Source organism: Heloderma suspectum, chromosome 3, assembly GCF_057233095.1.
Source record: "Heloderma suspectum isolate Gila_16-S chromosome 3, 16-S_ref, whole genome shotgun sequence".
Lineage (NCBI taxonomy): Eukaryota > Metazoa > Chordata > Lepidosauria > Squamata > Helodermatidae > Heloderma > Heloderma suspectum.
The window spans coordinates 118,005,499-118,014,436 of record NC_139460.1 but is presented as its reverse complement, the minus strand read 5'-3'; the positions used below and the strand labels follow the sequence as shown (position 1 = coordinate 118,014,436).

Sequence of the window (8,938 nt, the reverse complement as noted above, 5' to 3'; positions counted from 1 at the left end):
GCCTTTCGGTTCTTGAGCGTTACCAGTGGATTGCACCTTGTTGTGAAGCCTCTGTATTTACATTCATAAAGCCGTCTCTTGACTGTAGGTGTTGACAATGACATGCCTATCTCCGCAAGCGCGTTCTTGACCTGGCTAGATGTTGTGAAAGAGTTCCTCTTCACCATGAGCAGAATTCTGTGGTCATCCACTTTAGTTGTCTTCCATGGTCTTCCAGGCCTTTTGCTGTTGCTCAGCTTGCCAGTTAATTCCTTCTTTTTCAGGATGTTCCAAACCGTTGTGTTGGCCACTCCCACTGTTTTTGCTATCTCTCTGATGGGTTTATTTTGTTTCCTCAGCCTAATGATGGTCTCCTTCACTCACATGGACACCCCTTTGGACCTCATGTTGGGGAGTTCCAGTGAACAGCTACAAAATGCAAATGTAACAACAATACAGTCAGGGCCAGAAATCTTGGAACAAGGATAACTGTTTTGGCAGTTGGCCTCTGTACACCACAACATTGAAGTTGAAAGGAAACACACCCAGATGGGAGCGAAGTCAGGACTTTCAGCTGTAATTCAAGGGGTGTGACAAAAGTGGGGCACTAACCATGCAGGAAGGACAGCCAGTGGCATACACACACACCCATCGTTGGTGGCTCATAAGTAATGGAACGAATGGCTGACAAGCAGCTGCATGGCCAGAACCACCTCCAGGCCTCTTATCTGCTTGATTGGTCATGGTGTACACAGGAAACAGGCCACATCTGGCCAAAGATCTGGCCAAAAAAACAAAGATTGCCGGGAGAATTATCAACAACCTCCGATATGTAGACGATACCACCCTAATGGCAGAAAGCGAAGGGGATCTAAAGAGCCTCTTGTTGAGGGTGAAAGTGGAGAGTGCAAAAGCTGGTTTGAAACTCAACATTAAAAAAACGAAGATCATGGCATCTGGCCCCATCACTTCCTGGCATATAGAAGGGGAAGAAATGGAAGCAGTGACAGATTTTATTTTCTTGGGCTCCAAGATCACCGCAGATGGTGACTGTTAGGGATGTCAGAGAATTCTGCCACGAATCTCGGGGAGGCCGAATGCCAGCACATTCGGCCCCCCGAAATTGGTGGCGGAACGGTCTGCCCCCCCTACCCCCCCTCGGGACGGGATTTAGCTTGGGCGGATCTTCCTGGTGGTGGCGGCTCTGGCGGCTGCCGGTCTTCCGACCGGCTGCCGGTCTTCTGACCGGCTGCCGCCGCCATTTCCAGTAAAACAAAAACAAAAAAACGTGATAGGCTACGTAAAGATTTACATAGCCTGTCACGGCTAGATTTTTAAAAAAAACACCGTGATAGGCTACATAAATGTTTACGTAGCCTATCACGGCCAATTTAAAAGAAAAAAAACGCGCGTACACAAATGGTGGCGCCCATGGGCACCGCCATTTGTGTTCCTTATTTTGGCACATCTTAGTCTACGTAAACATTTACGTAGACTAAGATGACGAAAATAAGGGGAACGCAAATAGCGTAGCATCTACGCTATTTGCGTTCCCCTTATTTTCGCCGTGTTAGTCTACGTAAATGTTTATGTAGACTAAGACGTGCCAAAATAAGGAACGCAAATGGTGGCGCCCATGGGCGCCGCCATTTGCTTACGCGTGTTTTTTTTTTCTTTTAAATTGGCCGTGATAGGCTACATAAACATTTACGTAGCCTATCACGGCTGACTGCAGGGACGCAAACGTCGGTGGCTACGGCCGCCACCATTTGCATCCCTGCTAGCCAGCGGCCGGATGTCCGGCCGCTGGCAGAGCTGGCCGACGGCTCCGCAGAATCCCTGCAGAGCACAGCCAGCTGGCCAGAATTTCAGGGGGGAGGGACGGAGCGCCTCCCCCCCCACGAATGTCACCCTTCAAAAAGGTAAGTGACTTTCGTACATCCCTAGTGAATGTAGCCATGAAATTAAAAGAAGCTTGCTCCTTGGGAGGAAAGCTATGGCAAACCTAGACAGCATAGTAAGAAGCAGAGACATCACCTTGCCAACAAAGGTTCATATAATCAAAGCTATGGTTTTCCCAGTAGCAACATATGGCTGTGAGAGCTGGACTATAAGGAAGGCTGAGCGCCAAAGAATTTATGCCTTCGAACTATGGTGCTGGAGAAGACTCTTACGAGTCCCCTGGACTGCAAGGAGGTCAAATCAGTCCATCCAAAAGGAAATCAACCCTGACTGCTCATTGGAAGGACAGATACTGAAGCTGAAGCTCAAATATTTTGGCCACCTAATGCGAAGAGAAAACTCCCTGGAAAAGACCTGGGAAAGATTGAAGGCAAAAGGAGAAGGGGATGGCAGAGGATGAGATTGCTAGATAGCATCACTGATGCAATGAATATGAACTTGAGCATGCTCCAGGAGAGAGCGGAGGACAGGAAGGCCTGGCGTGCTATGGTCCATGGGGTCACGAAGAGTCGGACACGACTTAATGACTGAACAACAACGAACAACCTCATATCCAGGGTTGGCATCAAAGGTAAGTATAGTCAGGCACTGTACTTGGCTCACACCCCAGTAGGGGTCAATTGACAAGATCCCCTGCAAGTTTCTCCTCCTCGCATTGCAACCTGCTTGTTCACCTGCCTCTCGCTCTGGCACAGACAATGGTGATGTGAGAAGGAGGAGCAAAAGATGTCACTGCCTTCTTGCTCACTGGCTCTTTGCTTGCCATTTAAGCAGGTTGTAACAATAATGCGAAAGAAGGAGGAACAGCAACTAGTGAACATGATGGTGGGAAGACAGACTCAAGTGAGGAAGGGGGCCCATTGAGGGTGTCTTGCCCAAGAGCCATCAAAACCTGGAACCAGTGCTGCCCATATCCAAGTAAACACTCCAGCTACTACACCATCAAAGCTTCTTGACTGCTAAAGACATGTACCATAGGTCTAACTCTTAAATATAAACCTTGTTACTTCAGCTGGCAAACTCAGTTGACAGTTACCACTTCATGACAATTATTCAAATGATCTTCTAGAGAGAGAGAAAAGATTTACAAGGTAAAGAAATGAAAGGCAACATAAATGTTGCAGATAGTGAAATATGCTGTCCAGCTCTGCTGAGATGTAAGAATAATTTTAACATTTACTTTCCACACTCCTCCAGGTACTTCTTTGATATTTCATGAACATTTATTTAAAACATTACTTTTAAAATCTGTATGACACCAAATGACAATGCACACAGAAGCTTCCAGATCAGCAGATCTGATCTTATAATAGGGTCTGAATCAATATATTTTATCTAACTCAGGCATGAGAAAGTATGGTCCTTCAGTTATTATTGGACTGCAGTTCCCATAATTCCTCACTATTGGCTATGCTGGCTAATACTGATGGGAGTTGCAGATCACCAACATTGGGGCCACATGTTCCCCAATCCCCACTCCTGACCTAACTGAAGGAACTTCTAGAACAGGGGTGGGCAACTTGTGCCCCTCCAGATGTTTTGGTCTACAACTCCCATCAGCCCAACCCAGCATAGCCAATGGTGAGGGATCATGGGAGTTGTGGCCCTCCAGATATTTTGGCATACACATTGTCCACCCCTGTTCTAGAAGGATTAATCCATCCTTATCAGGCATTTTAAGAATCCTGATCAGGCATTATGGTTTGTGAAGCACCAACTGTATGCGGGCTTGAGATTTAAAACACTTGAAGACATTTTCCTACACCAGAAGCTGGGACAGAAATCCCTGATTCATTGAATCAAATTATATGTTAACAAAAATGTTTAAAGGTTCTGTGTAATAATTTCAGAATTGTTAAGCTATTTGATGATATAAAATTAAACAGAAGTGTTTTTGGACTAAGTTTTATTTACAGATCACAGTGATTTTCATTGTGCAATGAGGACTGACTTATGTATTTGTACAGTACATATTATACACACGACGTAGAACTAGCAAGCAACTTCTCTGACATCAGTCCAAGTCCGCGTTGGAAGTCATACCTGCTCAATTTGTTTTTTTACATAGATGTAACTATCCTTTACTTACTGTACAACAGAATATTTATAAAGCTGTCATGTTTGCCATAGAAAAGTGCATAACATAGGAAATCTGTACACAGTACAGTACAAAGAAATCATGCTACAGTTCTTGAAAGCTGAAAAATTCTGTAATATAGGAAGCACTAAACCTTAATTCTCCCATATGGCAAGATGATCAGCTTGCTATATTCCACCTCTTATTTGCTTTCCAAGATCTGCTCATCCAATAAAGATAGTTTAGTACCTACATTTTAATAGATAAAAATTGCTCTTCTACTGCAGATCACCTTGGTTAAAACACAACAGCATAAGCTTTCATTAAATTAAGCAAATTTACAGGACAATCTATGGCTTGCCCCTTTTAAATTATACTGTATCATATTTGGTTAAAAAATTATGCCAATGATCCACATTATAACTTTATAGCAGGCAATTTAGAAAGGTCCTAGAGAAAATTTATTTTGGTTTCATCTATTGGTCCATCACAAAACCTTTCTTCTGATGTGAAAAAAGGGAATCCAACAATGATAACATAACTATGATGATTAGTTCTAATAAAAATAAATCAATAGGGAGCTGGGGCATTCGATTTTTGGTATTTGAACATGTTTTTATAAGCCTGATATGCACTACCAATTTGTTGTGAGGGTTTACTTGGTGCCTTATTCTATAGATTCCCAGTAGAATGATGGCCTTATGTACAGCTTGTATGATATAGCAAAAATGCAAGTGCAAATTAACTTCATAATGAAGTTTGGGAATATCATTCATTGTGACTGCCCATTCTCAAATGCACAATTGCTGTGTGTTTAATGGCAACTGCTTTGATGACAATTATGCATAATATCATGCTATATTCTGAAGGATCATAGAGATCAGGTGTTCACATGAAATGCATGGTTGTGGGAAGGGGCATTTGTACCATTCTACCACACAAAGCCCATTGCCAGTGGGCTAAAGGTCTCACTGTTAGTTGTGCTAAAATAATCTAAAGAATTCAAAATAAAACAACATAAGGCTGCAATAGTGAATGAAATAGGTGCAGTTACACCTTTTGTTCAATGCTGTAGGAAAAAAAACAGTTCCAAAAAGGCAGTAGTTAATAAAACTATGATTTCAGAAGCTTGAAATAGAGAATGTCATACAGCAAAGGTATATCCTTTCAGAGAATAATTAGTAAAAATTAATGACAAGGAAGTCCAGCAATTAACTGTTTTTAAATTATTTCAGAAATACTAGAAAGGCTTATTTTATTTCCTGTGTAATTACATTTATTTTTGTCGGAGTCTGACATAAGAATTTCAGGCAGGGCACCTGTTGCTTACAAACAGGTTGGGAGTACAAAATTGGACAAAAAATCAAGATATATTATATAACCTGACACTTGAAAGCCACACAGGGAAAATGTGAAGTCATGTGCCCATTGGTGCTTGTCCAAACAGCAGACTAAAGCTGCAGGTCCATCCCAGTTCACTGAACTTAACACCTATTGATTTAATTGGTGATTAAGTCAAGTCATGACTGACTTGTTCCATTTGCTTCAATGAGGCTCAAGTTCAACTAACTTAGTCTGGATCCAACCCAGAGATGATAGCACTAGTTCATAGCTCCCTTTTTTAAAGCTCCTCCCCTCACATTTCCAGGTTAGTAGTATACTGCTAAATTAACTGTAGAGGAAGTATCTAACTTCAGGGCACAATATATGCTTAGCATTATAGTGCCTTGTGAACAGATGAATCACATTAGCTTCTTTATATTTTTGCATATGTTATGGGAAGCTATATTCTAAAATGTACCTGTCACTCATCCAACTGAAGGTAAAGTTTCTTCCTGCATTAAATTTAATTTACAGCATACAATTGATTTCTATGGATCATTAACTTGCCAAATGAGCGCCACGACTCTGTTGTTCAACTTTTATAGCAGCTTCAAAATAGCAAATGCCTTTTCAACAACTGGATACTAACTGAAGTTAGAAGTAGTTTGGTTTCAGTGACTTGTCAACCAAGTGAATTCCTGAACTTATAGTATAAGTTCAGTTTATAATAATTAAACATGCAAGTTCAGTTTGAAATTTCTAGCAGCCTTTACTGAAGTGCATCAATGCTTCTCAATGGAACTAGAAGGCTGAATTAATAGCTGTAGAACAGTAAGGATAGCAGCCAGGAGAGATGAGAAATCCATTTCACCAGCAGCTTCTGCTTCTTTGTTGGGCAGCCAGCATTAAATACAACCCACTGTATTTAATTAGAATCAACTATCAACAACACTAGAATTCTAGTGACTCGATATACCTTTATTTCTAATCTAAATAGCTCATGCTCCAGTATGTTACCTACAACACTTATTGGAAGCACTAATGCAGTATTTTAAAAAGGCTATTGATATAATGGAGCTCAGAGTATATAAATTTATGGAAGAGCAGATCACCACATTTTACACTGGCTAGCGTATGCATCCATTCTGTTGCTTAGGATGGTTCCAACAGTTTAAACTGCACAGATTGGGAACAAACAACAGAAATATTCTATTGGCAGGGATCTTCCTTTACAGCAGAGGTGGGCAACTTGTGTCCCTCCTGGTGTTTTGGCCCATAACTCCCATCATCCTTCCCCATTAGCTATGCTGGCTAGGGCTGATGGGAGTTGTAGGCTGAAACATCTGCAGGGCCACAAATTTCCCACACATGCTTTACAGCAAGTCAAAATGTCAAAATTCTTCAATACAGTCAAATTTGGCAGGTTCACTCTGGGAAGAATTTTGTAAGTCATACAAATGCTCTGTGTTTAGAATCAGGAGAAGTAGCAACAGCCAAATAGCCACTTGTTCTCTGATAGATAAGTTGTGCTACTTGCAAATAGCATACATTACAGAAGAAAATGGAGAACTCATTTGATACTGGGTAGGTGAAAATTAAGCTGCTGTGAAAAGTAAAGTTTCACCCACTGCAAATTGCAAGGCCTACCACTACACACTATCTCCATGTTTTACTGCTCATGGTTTCCACGATGCAGCCTAGAAACACATTCTTGTCTCTACAAAAAGTGAAATCTGCAATTTTTGGAATGATTTGGGTTCAACTGATCACAGCCATGGTCTACCCTCTGGAGAATGCTGATCAGAATAGAACAGAAAGCTGGACATGTTTTTACATTTATAAAGAAGTATGTATGGGACTGTTAGTGGTACAGACTTACAGAACAGGGGGAGAATAATCAGAAATTTAAATTAAAAATTTAAAACAACTTTTTAAGAAGTACAGAAATACACAGACAGAACATCTGTAACCTTGGATAAGCTCAAGCCCTAGTAATGGTCCTAAATTTGAACAGCACAAATATCTGTATCTGATAAATATATATTCCATCTCCCAACTCTTACATTCTACATGGTCTGGTTTATTCTGGCAGTACAAGTTGCATGAACAGTTCTGCTTTATAGGGGCAGAAGGTTACTATGGAGGTGATCCTGCTTCACATATGCATGTTCATCACCTGATGACTTATCATACGATAACTCACAACTGCATACATAAATAGCATCACTGAAGTGATTTCAGTTAACATGGAATCTCTGATGGTGCTGCTTGATCTTTGCTGACTGTTTCACACATCAAGCCATAACTTGAAGTTGCAGTTATTCAGTGATGGACATACATGTGCAAATATGCACTTATGGTAGGAGGTTGGTTTAGATGACCTTCAAGTCCCTGCAACTTCAACAATTCTAAGTAAATCTAGAGTTACATAATAGACCTTACCCTTACTAGCAAGATATGCTGCAAAATATACTTTGCCAGGATTTCATATGTTTAAGAAATTAAAAAAAAACACGTGTTATGAAGTCTGCAGTCACAAAAGAATTATGATGTGCAAACACATCATTTTAGGTAACTTCTTAAAGAAAACATGGCACAATCTAATGGGGAAAAAAAGACATACAACAAGGCCTTTTATCTTTCAGTTTCAAGTAGTATGGCTGCAGGTGTAATGCACTGGAAATGTTAACATTTTCTCAAAATTTATGTGTATATTTCTTTTTACAAAGAATTATAAAATGTATAGAAGATGCTGAAAAACCTTTTTATCATTTCAAGATATTTTACTTCTAATGAGCATCTTGAAAAACATTTAAGAATAAAAACCATAGACTCTGTAAAGTACAAAATTTACATTTCTGCACAGTTTCTGTGCTTTAGCTGTATCCATTTCTTTATATACATATATACTAATTTGTGCTTTAAAGGACAATCTTAGTATAAACTTATAAAGTTAGTCTATGAGATAACTATGCAAAAAAGATTTGGGCATAGCAAGAAACAAAACTAAAAATAACTTTAATAAAAAAAACCTATAACAAATTCAAATGTCTACATCTCAGGGTAGGCACTTCAGTATTTTATTTTACTGAACTAATGCCAAATCTGTACAACTAAACAAAAGTATTGTCCCTTCCACAACTTTTAACATTATTTCTTTAAAGACTATGCATAACGAAGTAACATTCTTTCATTCATTTTGAAGAAATTCTTCAGTAATATTTTCAGATCTTCTTTTCCAGTTCTGAGCTATCACAATCTTCTTCCAGTTTCTAGCAAATAAAAATAAGTATTGAATTTGTTGATATTTCAGTGTGATAAATATTTGAATCACCTCATTATTTAAAGTTCTGGAAAACAGATTTCAAACTTAACTGCCAACTGTAGAAATGGAGAATTCCTATAATCATATAATTTATAAATAATTTATACTATAAAAGCAAACCCCACAGTATAGTGTGTTGTATTCATACTTAATGAAACCTCAACAAAAGGCACACCCACTCTTTGTTACAGTAGCCAAAATAATGCAAGAGAATTATTAGTATTGTTTAATTTTTTTTATTGCCTTTCAGTCAAAAAGGGTGTCAAGACTTT

General features: G+C 39.6%; 1 protein-coding gene across 1 annotated transcript in view; it reads right to left on the bottom strand.

The window, feature by feature from the left end:
* Positions 1–3,837: 3,837 nt before the first annotated feature.
* The window catches only part of PRKX (protein kinase cAMP-dependent X-linked catalytic subunit), an 88,730-nt gene continuing 83,629 nt past the window's right edge, over positions 3,838–8,938 (bottom strand). Inside the window, exon 9 of the mRNA XM_084844267.1 lies at positions 3,838–8,613. The gene's annotated coding sequence lies outside the window, so the exon portion shown is untranslated. The remainder of the gene's footprint in view (positions 8,614–8,938) is intronic.